The sequence below is a fragment of the Plecotus auritus genome (genome assembly GCF_963455305.1).
Source record: "Plecotus auritus genome assembly, chromosome: 2".
Lineage (NCBI taxonomy): Eukaryota > Metazoa > Chordata > Mammalia > Chiroptera > Vespertilionidae > Plecotus > Plecotus auritus.
The window spans coordinates 121,837,848-121,854,840 of NC_137771.1; positions in this window are offsets into that span (position 1 = coordinate 121,837,848).

Sequence of the window (16,993 nt, forward strand, 5' to 3'; positions counted from 1 at the left end):
TCCCCTTTTATGTTTTTGTTGTCACAAATTATCCATTTGTTCTGTAAGATTTTTGGTTATCTTACTCTTAGTGTTGTGACCTTACATTCTTTGTTTCAAGTAGAATAATTCCCTTGAGTATTTCCTGCAATGAATGTTTTATGGTGATAAAATTCTTCTGCTTCTGTATGTCTGGGAATGTCTTTATTTCTCCTTCATATTTAAAGGCTAATTTTGCTGGCTACATTATTTGTGGCTAGTAATTTATCTATTTCAGATGTTTAAATATTTGGTTCCACTCTCTTCTGGCTTATAAGTTTCTGCTGAGAAGTCAGATGAAATTCCCATGTGTTTTCCTTTGTAGGTTACTAGCAATTCTTTTCCCTGGCTGCTTTGAGAATTTTTTCTTTGTTGTTAATTGTTGACAGCTTCATTACCAAGTGCCTTGGAGAGGGTCTCTTTGGATTGAGGTAACTAGGTGTTTTGTTTGCTTCTAGGATTTGAGGATCTAGTTCTTTCCATAGATTTGGGAAGTTCTTATCCACTATTTGTTTGAATAGATTCTACATTCAAAGCTTCCTCTCCTTCTCTGGAATGCCTATAATTCTAATATTGCTTTTTCTGATGGAGTCTGATAGTTCTCGTAGCTCTCTTTCATTTTACTTTACGCTCAGGCCTCTCTCTTCTTCCCTCTGCATCATTTCTAGATTCCTATCTTTGATATCATTAATTCTTTCCTCCATCTGGTTGGCTCTGTTTCCTATGCTTGGTAGCTCACTCTTAATCTCCTTAATTGCATGCTTCATTTCCAGGATTTCTGATTGGTTCTTTTTTAAAGTTTTAATCTTTTTGGTAAAGTACTCTTTTTGATCATTGATTTATTTTCTGAGTACATTGAATTGCCTGTCTGTATTTTTTTAGTATCTCATAGACTATTTTGAGAACTGCAATCTTGAAATCTCTGTCATCTATATTGCATATTTCCATGCTTTCCAGCTTGCTTTCTGGAGATTTTCATTTGCTTTCTTGTCATCCTCATACTGTGGTTATTCATGGTATTTGCTCTCCTCCTTTGCCTACACATTTATCTCTGAAGAGGTCTTTATACCATTTTCCAGTAGATGTCACAAGATTTTTACTTCTGATCTCCCAGTCTGGAACCTCTGTGGCTTCTGTAAGACAGTACAGCTATACTGCTTGGAGTTGGGGTTTATTTTTTCCTCACCATAATGGCAACCTCTGACCTCTGTGGGGTTCCACTCCAAGGACCTCTCCCAGGGATCAGTCATAGAGGGAAACAGCAGTTCTACTGCAATAGCTCTTGGTTTGCATATAATATTACCCTGGACCTGACTCCAAGGGCAATGAGAGGTGAGTTTTTGGAATCCAAGCAGTGGCAGGGCTCTGTGGTTCCATATCTTTGTCTGAAATACCACCACTTGCCTGTCAGTGGAGACCAACATGGCAGAACCCGATGCTCTGTCAGCCAACTGCTGACCCAAACATTGTTTGCTCTCTCACAGCTCCCCTGCTGGACTGCCCCACCTCTCCCCACACACACAGCTCTGTTCCTCCTGGCTGAAGGAAGCACCTGTTACTGCTGGCTTTTTCCCTTCTCCCAGCTGCATGCCTGTGTCTGCAGGCTGTTGGCACTTTCCTCCCTTCTCATCTTTCCATTTATTCTCAGTTGCCCACCTTTAGATGTTTCAATGTGAGGTCTCTCAGGCATGTGTTTGTGTTGAGCAGAGATTTCTGTGTTGAATTATAGTTAGTTAACTTGTTGAAATTTCTTGGGAATAATACAAGGGGCTCTCTCACACCACCATTCCTCTGATGTCACTCCTTTAATACAATTTCTTTGTAAGAATTCCCTGCTGTGCGAAGTGATGATTATCATGTATTTTTTTCCTAGAGTACATGTTTTGTCATTTGCTTTGTTTTCTATGTGTCCATTGCTCAATGTATTGACATTTTCTGTGTATTCAAAACATGGCTACAATTCCTTGGAACACCGTTTGCAGGGCCTCTCACTGGCTCACTCTAATCTACTCTAATTGTTCGTATTTGCTCTGTAGGCTGCAGCAACACAGTAGTCTTTCTGGAATTTTCTCTGTTCTTTCCTTCACAGTTTTTTTGGTACAGTCTTATTTTCTCTCAAATAAGACTGTGAACATGGAAACTAGAGTTGTTCCTTTTATCTCTTCCTTTCTGGGGCATCCTTTTTTGTTCCATTTCTGCTCTTGGTTTCAGACATCCTGCCTGGTTTGCTGCCTGATTCAATACTCACTCCTTAAATCCCTCTGTGCTTATATGTGGCTGTGTTCCTTGGAATGGAATAATAGTCCAGGTCCCTTAGCTAACAGTTCTGCATGATTCAGTGTGGCCACTGAAACCCCACTCAGAATTGCCCACTTTGCCTTGTGTGTTACCATGCTTGACCTGACCCTGCCATCCAACGCAGACCACACTGTCAAACAGAGATAAAGAACAGTGTGTTTCTTCATTTTGCAGGATAATTTGTTATACACTGGATGACATCCATTAAGCATAAATGTTAATTAAATTTAATTATAAGCCTACAATGAGCTCAGTGGTATCTTAAGATATTGTGTGGGGGTTTTGGGGGGGCAGGGGAATAGATTTTTATTTTATTTTATTTTACTTATTTATTATTTAAATTTACCTTTATTGTTGAAAGTATTACAGATGTCCCCTTTGTTTGTATGTTCTTTTTCCCATTGACACCCTCCACCCTGTAACCACCCCTCCCAGGCCTTCACCACTCTATTATATGTGTCCATAGGTTATGCATATATGCATATAAGCTCTTCATTAATCTCTATCCACCCATTCACCATCCTTAACCTTCCCTCTGAAATTTGTCAGTCTGTTCTATACTTCTATGTCCCTGAATCTATATTGTTCATCAGTTAATTTTGTTCATTAGATTCCACATATTAGTGAGATATTTATCTTTCTTTGACTGGGTTCTTTCACTTAGCATAATATTCTCCAGGTCAATCCATGCTATTGATAAGAGTTCTTTCTTTTGTACAGCTTCGTAGTATTCCATTGTATAAATGTACCACAGTTTTTTAATCCACTCATCTGCTGATGGGCACTTGGGCTGTTCCCATATCTTACCTATTGTAAATTGAACTGCTATGAACATAGGGGTGAATATATTTTTTCTGATTGGTGTTTCTGGTTTCTTAGGATATATTCCTAGAAGTGAGATCACTGGGTCAAATGGCAGTTCCATTTTTAATTTTTTGAAGAAACTCCATACTGTTTTCCACAGTGGCTGCACCAGTAGGCATTCTCACCAGAAGTTCTCCACATCCTTGCCAACATTTGTTGTTTGTCAATTTCTTGATAATAGCCATTCTGACACCTGTGAGGTGATACCTCATTGTCGTTTTAATTTGCATCTCTAGGGTGATTAGTGACTTTTAGTATTTTTTCATGTCTCTTCGCCTTCTGTATGTCCACTTTGGAGAAGTATCTATTTAGGTCCTTTGCCCATTTTTTAATTGGATTGTTTGTCTTCCTATTGTTAAGCTGTATGAGTTACCTATGTATTTTGAAAATTAACCCCTTATCATAGGTATCAGTGGCAAATACATTTGCCCATGCAGTAGGCTTGTTTTTCATTTTATTGATGGTTTCTTTTGCTGTGCAGAAGCTTTTTATTTTGATGTAGTCCCATGTGCTTATTTTCTCCTTAGTTTCCTTTGCCCTAGGAGATGGATTGGTAAACATATTGCTACAAGAGATGTCTGAGATTTTGCTGCGTACGGTTTCTTCTAGGATTTTTATGGTTTCACGATTTACATTTAAGTCTTTTATCCATTTTGAATTTATTTTTGTGTATGGTGTAAGTTGGTGGTCTAGTTTCTTCTCCTTCTTCTTCTTCTTCTTCTGTCAATTCATTCAATCTTCTTCTTCTTCTTCTGTTTTGCATGTATCAGTCCAATTTTCCCATCACCATTTATTGAAGAGACTGAACTCCCTTGTATGTTCTTGCCTCCTTTGTCAAATATTAATTGAGCACAATGGCTTGGGTCGATTTCTGGATTCTCTGTTCTGTTCCATTGAGCTATATGCCTGTTCTTGTGCCAGTACCAGACTATTTTGATTATGGTGGCTTTGTAGTATAACTTGATATCTGGTATTGTGATTCCTCCAACTTTGTTCTTCTTTCTCAAGATTGCTGCAGCGATTCAGGGTCTCTTTTGATTCCATATAAATTTTTGGAGTATTTGTTCAAGATCTATGAAGTATGCTGTTGGTATTTTAATAGGGATTGCATTTAATCTGTAGATTGTCTTGGGTAATATGGACATTGTAATTATGTTTATTCTACCAATCCATGAACAGGGTATATTCTTCCATTTGTTTATAACTTCCTCTATCTCTTTTTCAACGTCCTGCTGTTTTCCAAGTATAAGTCTTTTACCTGCTTAGTTAAGTTTATTTCTAAGTATCTTACTTTTTTGTTGCAATGGCAAATGGGATTGTTTATTTAGTTTCTCTTTCTTAGAGTTCATTATTGGTGTATAAAAATGCCATAGATTTCTGGATGTTAATTTTGTATCCTGCTATGTTGCCAAATTCATTTATTAAGTCTAGTAGTTTTTTGATGGAGTCTTTAGGGTTTTCTATATACAATATCATGTCATCTGCGAATAATGAGAGTTTTACTTCCTCCTTTCCAATTTGGATACCATTTCTGTTTTCTTCTTGCCTGGTCACTATGGCTAGTACTTCCAGTGTTATGTAGAACAAGAGTGGTAAAAAGGGCATCCCTGCCCTGGCCGGTTTGGCTCAGTGGATAGAGCATCAGCCTGTGAACTGAAAGGTCCCAGGTTGGATTCTGGTCGATGGCATGTGCCTTGGTTGCGGGCACATCCCCAGTGGGAGGTGTGCAGGAGGCAGCTGATTGATGTTTCTCTCTCATCAATGTTTCTAACTCTCTATCCCTCTCCCTTCCTCTCTGTAAAAAATCAATAATATATATTTTAAAAAAAAGGGCATCCCTGTCTTCTTCCTGTTCTTAGGGAAAACAGTTTTAGTTTTTGCCCATTGAGTATGATGGTGGCTGTAGGTTTGTCATATATGGATTTTATTATGTTCAGGTATGATCCCTCTATTCCCACTTTGCTAAGAGTTTTTATCAAAAGACGTTGTTGGATTTTGTCAAATGTTTTTTCTGCATCAATTGCTATAATCATGTGATTTTTGTCTTATGTACAGTATCACCTTTATTGAATTGTGAATATTGTACCAGTCTTACATCCGTGGAATAATTCCCACTTGTTATGATGTATGATCTTTTTAATGTATTGTTGGATCAGATTTGCTAAAATTTTGTTGAGGATTTTTGCATCTATGTTCCTCAGGGGTATATGCTCATAATTCTCTTTCTTTGTAGTATCTTTACCTGGTTTTGGAATTAAGGTAATTCTGGCCTCATAGAAAAAGCTTGGGTGTGTTCTTTCCTCTTGAATTTTTTGGAATAGTTTGAGGAGTACAGGTGTTAGTTCTTTGAATGTTTGGTAAAACTCCCCTATGAAGCCATCATGTCCATTGCTTTTGTTTACTGGAAGTTATTTTTATTACTGCTTCAATTTCATCAGTTGCTATTGGCCTATTCAAGTTTTCTGATTCTTCCTGATTCAGTTTTTGAAGATTGTATTTTTCTAGGAATATATTCATTTTGTCCAGATTGTCTGCTTTGTTGGGATATAGTCATTTATAATATTTTTTATGATTCTTTGTATTTCTGGAAGTTCAGTTGTTACTTCCTCTGTCCTTTCTAATTTTATTTATTTGAGTTCTCTGTCTTTGTTTCTTGATGAATCTGGCTAGAGGTTCATCAATCTTGTTTATCCTTTCAAAGAACCAGCTCTTGGTTTTATTGATCTTTTGTATTGTTTCTTCAGTCTCTATTTCATTTATTTCCACTCTGATCTTTATTATTTCCTTTCTTCTAGTTACTCTGGGCTTTTCTTGTTGTTCCCTTTCTAATCTTTAAGTTGTAGTGTTAGATAACTTATTAAAAGTTTTTCTTGTTTTTTGAAGTAGGCCTGTAGAGCTATGAACTTTCCTCTCTGGACTGCTTTCACTGTGTCCCATAGAGTTTGGATTGTTGTGTATTCATTTTAATTTGTTTCCAAGATGTTTTTTTTTATTATTATTCTTTGATCTCTTTGGTAACCAATTCATCGTTTAATAACATGCTATTTAGCCTCCATGTGTTTGAATGTTTTCAGGTGTTTTTACTGTAGTTGATTTCTAATTTCATGCTATTGTGATATGAGAAGTTGCCTGACATTATTTCAATTTTTTTTTAACATGTAGAGACTTAGTTTGTATCCTAACATGTGGTCTCTCTTTATAAATGTTCCATGTGCACTTGAGAAGAATGTATATTCTGTACCTTTGGGGTGCAATGTTCTGAAAATGTCAATTCATTCAATCTGATCTAGTGTATCATTTAGGATATCTGTTTTCTTGTTGAGTTTTTGTCTAGCAGATCTACACAGTGATGTCAGAGGGGTGTTTAAGTTCCCTACTACTATTATTGTATTGCTGTTGATTTCTCCCTTAAAATCCTCTGGAGTATCTTATATATTTGGATGCTGCTATATTGGGTGCATATATGTTTACCAGAGTTATAACCTTCTGTTGTTTCCATCCCTTTAGTATTATGAAGTGGCCTTCATTATCTCTTGTTATGGCCTTCACTTTAAAGGCTATTTTGTCAGACATGAATATTGCTACTCCAGCTTTTTTTTGCCTGGAAAAATTTTTTCCAACCCCATCACTTTCATTCTGTGTGACTCTTTTGTTCTCAGGTGGGTCTCTTGTAGGCAGCATATTCATAGGTCATGTTTATTTTATCCATTCATTTTCCCTATGTCTTTTTATTGGAGCATTTAATCCATTTACATTTAAGATTATTATTGATAAGTACTTATTTATTGCCATTCTTTTTCTTTATGCCTGTGTTCTCTTTCTCTCTATTTCTTCCTCTTACAACAGTCTCTTTAGCATTTCTTGCAGGGTAGGTTTGATGATTATAAACTCTTTTAGTGTTTTTGTTTGTTTGTTTGTCTGTGAAGCTTTTAATTTCACCTTTGATTTTGAATGATAGTCTTGCTTGATAGAGTAGTCTTAGATTCATTCCCTTGGTTTTCATTACTTTTTATACTTCATGCCAATCGTTTTTGGCCTTAAGTGTTTCTATTGAGAAGTCATCTGAGAGTCTAATGAGAGCTCCCTTTTAGGTAACTTTCTGTCTCTCTCTTGCAGCCTTTAAGATTAATTCTTTATCTTTTTTAAAAAATATATTTTTATTGATTTTAGTGAGAGGAAGGGAGACAGGTAGAGTTATAAACATTGATGAGAAAAAAAAATCTCAGCTGCCTTCTGCATACCCACTACCAGGGGTCAAGCCTACCACCAAGGTACATGCCCTTGACCGGACTGAACCCAGGACCCTTTAGTCCATGGGCCGATGCTTTATCCACTGAACCAAACCAGTTAGGGCTTTTCTTTGTCTTTAATGTTTGCCATTTTAATTTATATGTGCTGAGGTGTAAGTCTTTTGGGATTCATCTTGATTGGGACTCCTGTTTCCTGAACTTGAGTAACTTTTTCCTTCACCAGGTTAGGGAAATTTTTTGCCATTATTTCTTAAAACAGGTTCTCTATTCCTTTCTCAGATTCTTTTTCTCCTGGCACCCCTATAACGCAAATGCTGTTACTTTTCATGTTGTCCCAAAGCTCCTTTAGACTCTCTTGCTTTTTAATTTTTTTCCATTTTCTGCTCTGAATGGGTGCTTGTTTTTACCTTATCTTCTAATTCACAGATTCAGTCCTCAGCTTCTTCAAGTGTACTGTTGAATCCTTTCAGGGTTTTCTTTATTTCTTTATGTCATTCCTCATTTCCAATTGATTCTTATTTATTGTTTCAAGCTCCCTTTTCATGTTGGTGTAGCTCTCATTAATACCCTTATATAATTCTCATTAAGTTGCTTGTAGTTATCAGTGAATTGTGTGAGCACCCTTATTACCATTACTCTGAATTTTTATCTGACAAATTGTTTACCTGCATTTCATTTAGTACATTTTCTGGCAAATCCTCCTTTTCATTAACTTTGGAGTTGTTTCTCTTTCTCCCCATTTTTGCTATTCCTTTGTTTTTTATTTTGTATTGGATCAAACTGCAATGCCTCCCAGATTTTGTGGGATGGTCTTATGTAGTAGGTATTTTGTGGGACCCAGTGGTACAGTCTCTTAGATCTCCTGAGTTATCTGTTGTAGGGGAGCTCCTTACTTGAGTTATTTGTGTTCTCCTGTTGTAGTTGTATCTTGAATATTATTGTCCCACTCATGGATGGGGTCTCCTATCAGGCTGGCTGACTATGTGGCTCACCCCTAACCATGTAGTGTGAGCTGGTGTGGGGTGCTGACTGAACAGAACAAAATGCAACACAATAAAACGTGAAACAAAAGAAACAAAACAAAAACATACACAAGACCCCTACCGCACCAACAAAAGCAACCACTAGAGAATAAAGAATTAGGAAAGAGAAAAGAGAGCAAGTATGATAGAAAACAGAAAGAAAGAAAACATATGAGGAGAAAACAAAACCAACCAACCAAACAAACAAACAAGAAAAGCACAAACAAAAAACAACAAAAATGAGGGAAGGAATATGTGCATGCAGAGCTGAAGTGAAGAAAATAAGTATAAAGAATTAGGAAACAGGAGAAGGAAAATGGTTTAAAATGAAGGAGGGAGAAAAGAAAATAAATTTGAAAGGAAAATAGAGGAGAAAGAGGAGAGACCTAAAATAAGAAAAAAATAAGAAAGCAGGAGAAAAAAGTAAAGAGAGAAAGAAAAGAGAAAAAAAGATTAGTAATGAAAAAAGAAAAAAATGAATAGGAAAAGGGAAGATGAAAATTAAATATATTAATGAAACAACAGTTACTAGAATAATAACAGACAAATAAAGCAGATGGCTAGATAGATTTAAAAATGGAAGAAAAGAGAAAAAATTCAAAAAGAAAAGAATAAAGGGAGGAAAAAAGAGAAAGGGAAAAAAGAGAATGAAGTGGTGTTCATTTCAGCAGAATGTAGTGCCCCATGAGGGCTCCCTTTGGATCCACTCTTCTGTTGCCTGCCAATTCTCAGCTTCCTGTGAGGTACTTAGGTGCTAACCACTGTCAGGCACTGTCCTTTGGCTTTCAGCAACCTGCTTGAAGTGGCAGACTATCCACTGATCCACCATTTGTGTCTGTCTCCACACTTGGCTGCAACAGGGGCCAATCTGCTCTCTAAAGTGGGTTTGTTAGCAGCATGGGGCCCAGGGCTGAGTCAGAAAACTTCCCCTGTTTCCTAGGCTCCACCTTTGCCTGTCTTTGTCTGCTAGCCAGCTGTCAATTTAATCACTCAAAAGTCTGTTTCTGAAAGGGCTTTAGGCAGGAGAGGTGCTGTTTAGCTTTCAGGGAATGTGGTTAGTGTGTCCCCCAGTCCCAGAGCTACTCCTCTGTGAGTGGCCCAAAATATTATTCTGCCCTCGGCTGGAGAGAGATTCTAGTATAGAGACCAGCGGGGTTGGCTGGAAACCTGGAGTTTTTATCAGGTTTCCCATGCAGGGAAAGTACCAGTCTGATTCCCAAGATAGTGGGACAGACGATCCCTCCTCCAATCCAGTCACTGAGGGCTCCTGAGATTGTTCAAACCCTTGGACTTGGCCTCTGCTTTTTTTCTCTCTGAAAAGCTCAAAATGCAGGGTGTGTCATGTAGGGCTCCTGAAGATAGAACAGGCAGTATCTTCTGGGGTGGTATTGTTTTCCAGCCCTGCAGCTACTGGGAGCAGCTAGGTCCTCTTAGGAAAAATGGCCATTTCTGTTTGGGGACCTATGATCAAATGTTCCTGGCTGCTGCTTTTCCACATCTCTTTGCAATGTTTCCCACCCCAGCCTCTCCCTAGGCACCTCCAGCCCATGTCTCTCCCCCGCCCCCCGCTACCACCCATGCCAAAGCCTCAGATAAATAGCTGTAAATGAAAACTCCTGTGCTCTGGGTTAAAAAATAAATAAAACAAAGAAAATTAAACTGCAGCTTTCTCTCTGACCAGTTCCAGTCTACGAGCTCCAGACTTTGCCATGGCCAGCAGCCCTGCCGCCTTTCATAGCTGGATATTACGTGGGCCAGGGGTCTCAGCTCTGGTGCTCCAGGCTATGGAACCCAGCCTGGTTCTAGGCCTGGAGGAACAGACTCTCCTGTTCCAGTGCTCTCTCCTCTCTCAGCCTGCCAGTCTGCTGCTCCTGGCAGCTGGGTCAGCTCCTCTTGTGATCTTGCCCTTCTACAGATGTCCAGGTGTTTTCTGTCCTTCTTTAATATAAGTCTCCTCCTCAGCTGGACTTCAGTTGGAAATTCCAGGTGAATGTTTTCCAATTTAGTTGTATTTCCAGTCTGGCCCTGGGACAAGGTGCACAAGTCTGTCTATGTTATATTGGAAATCAACAAGCTGAACAGAGGATGCCTTAATCAATAAGCCAAATTAATTTGGAGTCTTTATTATGCCAGGGGTCTCAGAGGAGTTGCCTCTCAAAGTCTGAACAAAGTAACATGGAGGAAGCTTTCCCTTTATACTTTCCCAGTTTCTTTCTCCCCCATATATGGGATGGGGCTTCCAGACCTTTCACAGGCTTTACAAAGAGCCCTATGTGCTGGGATGAGGGCAGTGAGACCACATCTGAAGGCCTGGCCTGGTGCCAGTCCTGACAACCCCTTCTGGGGGCCGTGCACCATCCATGGTTTATGGCCTTTCTAAAATGGGAGCAGCACTCAAGTAAACAGGCCTTGCAGGACCAAACAATTAAGAGGGGTCAGTGACTAGAACAGTGGTCCACAAACTGCGGCTCATGAGCCACATGCGGCTCACGAGCCGTGGTTTGCCGCTCTGTTGACTAATGAGTTTGCCGACCACTGGACTAGACTATAGGCTGATAAGAATGTACATTGGGTTATTTGCACAGATTCAGATTGCCAGCCCTCCCCCCAAAATGTCTTATCTCCCCATTATTCGAGCAAGCGTGCTTACAGAAGCGAGAAATAGCAGGGTTACTTATCTGGTCTAGTTACTTCCTGGAATTAACAGAACAAAGGACCATCTGTGTTTATAGGAAAATTTCAAACAGCAGTTTTTCCCAGCATAGAGGTTATGAGGGCAAGATGAAGTGCTTATACTTCACCTATACGGCTGCCATTTTTTTCTCCCTGTGGAAGTGGATTATTATAATTTGAGAAGACATTACTTAGATTTTTACCTTAAAATTATTAAGATATGAAAATGTCTTAGAAAAGGCCACATATACACATATAACACACACACATATATACACAATTTAAAGAAAGCTGCGCAATAGAAACAAAATTATTACAAGGTTTTTCTTATCTTACTTTTGCCATTTTGCTGGTTTCACTAAAACTTGAATCTTTAGATAAAATATGAAGGCATATTTGTTGATGAGATATACATTTTTTAATGGAAAAGTGTTTTTATAACTTAAGAAATTTTATTCTTGCTATTTCAATATTTGTTGATCTTCCTCTGGCAATGTAAGGATTTTTAAGTTATAAAATCTAGAACCCATATTTAGACACATACTTATGTGGGAAAAAATGGGAATTTTAGTATTAGCTATGATTCAAAAAAGTTGTGATATTTGGGACAAGATGATAATTCCATATTGCATAATGTCTAAGAGGATATGATTATACTATATACTTTCTAAGGACTTCTTTAGCTTTATGGTTCATCCATATCTATGAATCAGACTAATGATTTCTTAATCTTTATTTCCATCTCCTGCCCAAGGCTGAACTTTTAAGAAATAAATATACCTTCATAGCAACAAACTTTAAAATTTTCTGATTATACTCACTCCTTGGAAAGGCACAGTTCAGTTCCAGAATTCTACTCCAACACCATACTAGATTTGCTTCAACTTTAGTGAGTACTTGGGCAGGTCCAGATGGCTTACCTGGTGGGATTATCAGACCCCTTATTCTTGAGGTATCTGAGACCAGTCACCATGTCTCTCATAACTGTGCTGTTGGATCTGTCTCATTATAATCCAAATTAAACAAAGGAGATGTGACTATAGATTCCATGATGGTCAACCACAAAATTTCCTGTCTCTACTTTGTAAGAGTACTCTAAACTCATAAAGTCCAGAGTTGTAGGAAATGAACACACACATTTCCAAGTGAATCACTGTATGTAATAGAAAGAGGACCCATTCCTATTTGTACCCTATAGTACTAAGATCTATACTTATTAAATTCATGTTATAAAACCATGTACTAGTCATGCTTTAAGGTGTATGTGCATTTTCAATATGGTTCCTAATCCCTACATGCTATCATTTTGGAATTGGAACCTCACCTGTATTCTCAATTTACTTGACCTCTATATCTTCACATTTGTCATTGAATGTGAGAGGCATGCCTGTTTGACGCTTTGCTCTACAGCTAACGGTAACACTTATGTTGAGAATTTGAAGCTGTCCACTGAGCCCTCCTAACAATAGGAGTACAAATTGATCCTATTTAATAAATGGTGTTGGGAAAATTGGACTGACACATGCAAAAAAATGGAAATAGACTATCTTCTTACACCATACACAAAAATAAACTCAAAATGGATTAAAACCTAAATGTTAGACTCAAAACCAAAAAAGAAATCATAAGCAGTAAAATCTTGGACATTTCTCATAGCAATATTTTTTTTCTGATATATTGCATCAGGAAAGACAAAAGAAAAAATTAAACAAATGAAATTACATCAAACTAAAAAGTTTTTGTACAGCACAGAAAAAAATCAACAAAATGAAAAGACAACCACTGAATGGGAAAATATATTCACCAATGATACATCTGATAAGGGTTTATTATCCAAAATTTATAAAGAACTTATGAAACTCCAATGCCAAAACAAACAAACAGGCTGGCAGAGGAGGGCAGTTGGGGGCAACCAGGCCAGCATGGGAGGGAAGATAGGGGCGACCAGGCTGACAAGGGAGGGCAGTTAGGGGTGATCGGGCCAGCAGGGGAAGGCAGTTGGGGGCGACCAGAACTGCAGGGGAGGGCAGTTAGGGTCAATCGGGCTAGCAGGGGGGTGGGGGGGGGGAGCAGGTAGGGACAACCAGGCCTGCAGGGGAGGGCAGTTGGGAGTGACCAGGCCTTCAGGGGAGGGCAGTTTGAAGGGACAAGGCCTGCAGGGGAGGGCAGTTGTGGGGACCAGGCCTGCAGGGGAGGGCAGTTGGGAGGGACCAGGCCTGCAGGTGAGGGCAGTTAGGGGAGACCAGGCCTGCAGGGGAAGGCAATTGGCGGTGACCAGGCCTGCAGGGGAGGGCTGATAGGGGCGACCAGGCTGACAAGGGATGGCAGTTAGGGGTGACTGGGCCAGCAGGGGAGAGCAGTTGGGGGCAACCAGGCCTGCAGGGGAGGGCAGTTGCGGGGGATCAGACCTGCAGGGGAGGGCAGTTGGGGGGGACCAGACCTGCAGGGGAGGGCAGTTAGGGGTGACAAGGCCTGCAGGGGAGGGCAGTTGGGGGGGACTAAGCCAGCTGGGGAGGGCTGTTAGGGGCAATCAGGCCAGCAGGGGAGGGATATTAAGGGTGACCAAGCCTGCAGGGGAGGGAAGTTGGGGGGAATCAGGCCAGCAGGGGAGGGCAGATAGGGGCAACCAGGCTGGCAAGGGAGGGCAGTTAGGGGTGACCAGGCCTGCAGGGGAGGGCAGTTTTAACTGCGATAAAGAACACAATGGGCCCTAGCCAGCTTGGTTTAGTGGATAGAGCATCAGCCAATGTACTGAAGGGTCCCAGGTTCAATTCCAGCCAAGGCACATGCCTGGGTTGCGGGCTCGATCCCAAGTAGGGGGCGTGCAGGAGGCAGCCGATCAATGATTCTCTCTCATCATTGATATTTCTATCCCTCTCTTCTTCTCCCTTCCTCTCTGAAATCAATAAAGAAATATATATATATATTTTAAAAAACCACCATGAAAGGTCTCAACAGTATACTAGAAGAAGCTGAGGACTGAATCAGTGAGTTTGGAAGACACAGTAGAAAAAACACCCAAACAGAGCAGCAACTGGAAAAAAAATTAAAAGGGAGGAGAGTCTAAGGGAGCTGTGGGACAAAATGAAAGGAAACGACATCCGCATAATAGGGGTGCAACAAGGAGATGAAGCTGAGCAAGGAATAGAAAACCTGTTTGAAAAATTAGTGACAAAAAACTACCCTGACTCTGTGAAGAAAAAAGTCACACAAATCCAAGAAGCACAAAGAGTCCCAATCAAAATGAACACAAAAAGACCAACATTAAGACACATCATAATTACACTGGCAAACATAAAAAACAATGAAAAAATCTTAAGGCTACAAAAGAGAGACAGAAAGTTACCTACAAGGGATCTTCCTTTAGAGTATCAAAGATTTCTCAACAGAAACACATCAGGCCAGAAGTATACAAAGTGATGAAAAGCAAGGGACTGAATCCAATAGTATTATATCCAGCAAGGCTATCATTCAAAATTGAAGGTGAAATCAGGAGCTTTGCAGACAAAAACAGGCTACGGGAGTTTATTACCATGAAACCAGCAATGCAAGAAATACTAAAGGGAATGTTGTAAAAAAGAAGAAATAAAAAGGGAGGAAGAAACACGGAATAAAAATGACAACAAACAAGCACATCTTAAACATAAATGTATTAGTGCTTGAATGAAAAGAGATAGGGTAGCTGAATGGACAAAAAAACATAACTCACATATATGCAATCTACAAGAGAATCACTTCAGAACAAAGGACTCACACAGATTGAAGGTGGAAAAAGTTTTTCAGTCAAGTGGAAATGAAAAAAAGCTGGGGTAGCAAAACTTATATCTGACAAAACAGACCTCAGAGTGAAGGCCATAAGAGTAGATAAGGAAGGATACTTTATAATACTAAAGAGATTGATACAACAAGAGGCTACAACTCTATCTAACATATATTCACCCAATACAGGAGCATCTAAATATATACGAAAACTTCTGGAGGATATCAAAAGAGAGAGAGATCAATAGCAATACAATCATAGTAGGGGACTTTAATACCCCACTTATATCACTGGGTAAATGTTCTCCAGGGGTCCTCAAACTTTTTAAACAGGGGGCCAGTTCACTGTCCTTCAGACCATTGAAGGGCCAGACTATAGTTTAAAAAAAAAACTATGAACAAATTCCTATGCGTACTGTGGGCCCGGGACGAGTCAGCTGCTAAGCAGGACAGGCAGCGGCACCTGGCGGGCCGGATAAATGTCCTCGGCAGGCCGCATGTGGCCCGCGGGCTGTAGTTTGAGGACCCCTGTAAGTCAACGAAGAAATAGCAATCCTAAATGTTGGAACTAACTGACATCTTCAGAACATTCCACCCCAAAGCTACGGAATATACATTCTTAAGTGCACATGAGACATTTTCAAAGATAGACCACATGTTAGGACACAAGCTAAGTCTCTACAAATTGAAATCATATCAAGCATCTTCTTAGGTCACAATGGCATAATATTAGAAATCAGCTACAAAAAATCCACCAAAACAATCAAATACATAGAAGCTAAATAGCATGCTATTAAACAACAAATGGGTTATCAAAGAGATCAAAGAAAAAAGAAAAAGCATCCTGGAAACAAATGAAAATGAACACACAACAATCCAAAATCAATGGGACACAGTGAAAGCCATCCTGAGAAGGAATTTCATAGCACTACAGGCCTACCTCAAAAAAAAAAAAATAAGAAAAACTGGTAATAGGTTATCTAACACTACAACTTAAAGAACTAAAAAGAAAACACCATGAAAAGCCCAAGTAGAAGAAAGGAAATAATAAAGATCAGAACAGAAATAAATGACACAGAGACCAAAAAAACAAACAAACAAACAAACAAACAAACAAAAACAACAACAAAAGATCAATAAAAACCAAGAACTGGTTCTTTGAAAGGATAAACAAGATTGATGAACCTCTAGCAGACTCACCAGGGACCCAAGGAAGAGGACCCAAATAAACACAATCAGAAACTGAGGAGTTGAAGTAACAACTGATCCCACAGAAATACAAAGGATCCTAAAAAATAAAACAAAATACTATGAATGACTTTATTCCAACAAATGGGACAACCTGAACAAAATGGACATATTCCTAGAAAAATACAACCTTCCAAAACTCAATCAGAAGAATCAGAAAACCTGAATAGGCCAATAACTACTGGTGAAATTGAAAAGTTATAAAAACAAACAAACAAAAAAAAACTTCCAGCAAACAAAAGCCCTGGTTCTGATGGATTCACAGAGGAGTTTTACCAAATATTCAACAAAGAACTTACACATAGTTCCAAAAAATTTCAAGAGAAAGGAAAACTTTCAAGGTCTTTCCATGAGGATAGCATTACCCTAATTCCAAAAACCAGATAAAGACACGACAAAGAAAGAGAATTACAGGCTAATATCCCTGATGAACATAGATGCTAAAATCCTCAACAAAATTTTAGCAAATCAGATCCAGCAACACATTAAAAAGATCATACACATTAAAAAGATCATACATCATCACCAACAGATTGCAAGACAAAAATCACACGATCATATCTTGATGTAGAAAAAGCATTTGACAAAATCTAGTATCCTTTTTTGATAAAAACTCTCAGCAAAATGGAAATAAAGGGATCATACCTCAACATTATAAAAGTCTTAAATGACAAACCTACAATCACCATCATACTCAATGGGCAAAACGAAAACCATGTACCATAAGAACAGGAAAAGACAGGGATGCCCTCTTTTGCCACTCTTGTACAACATAGTTCTGGAAGTCTTGGCCATAGCAATCAGACAAGGAGAAGAAATAAAAGGCATGCAAATTACAAAGGAGGTTGTAAAACTGTTATT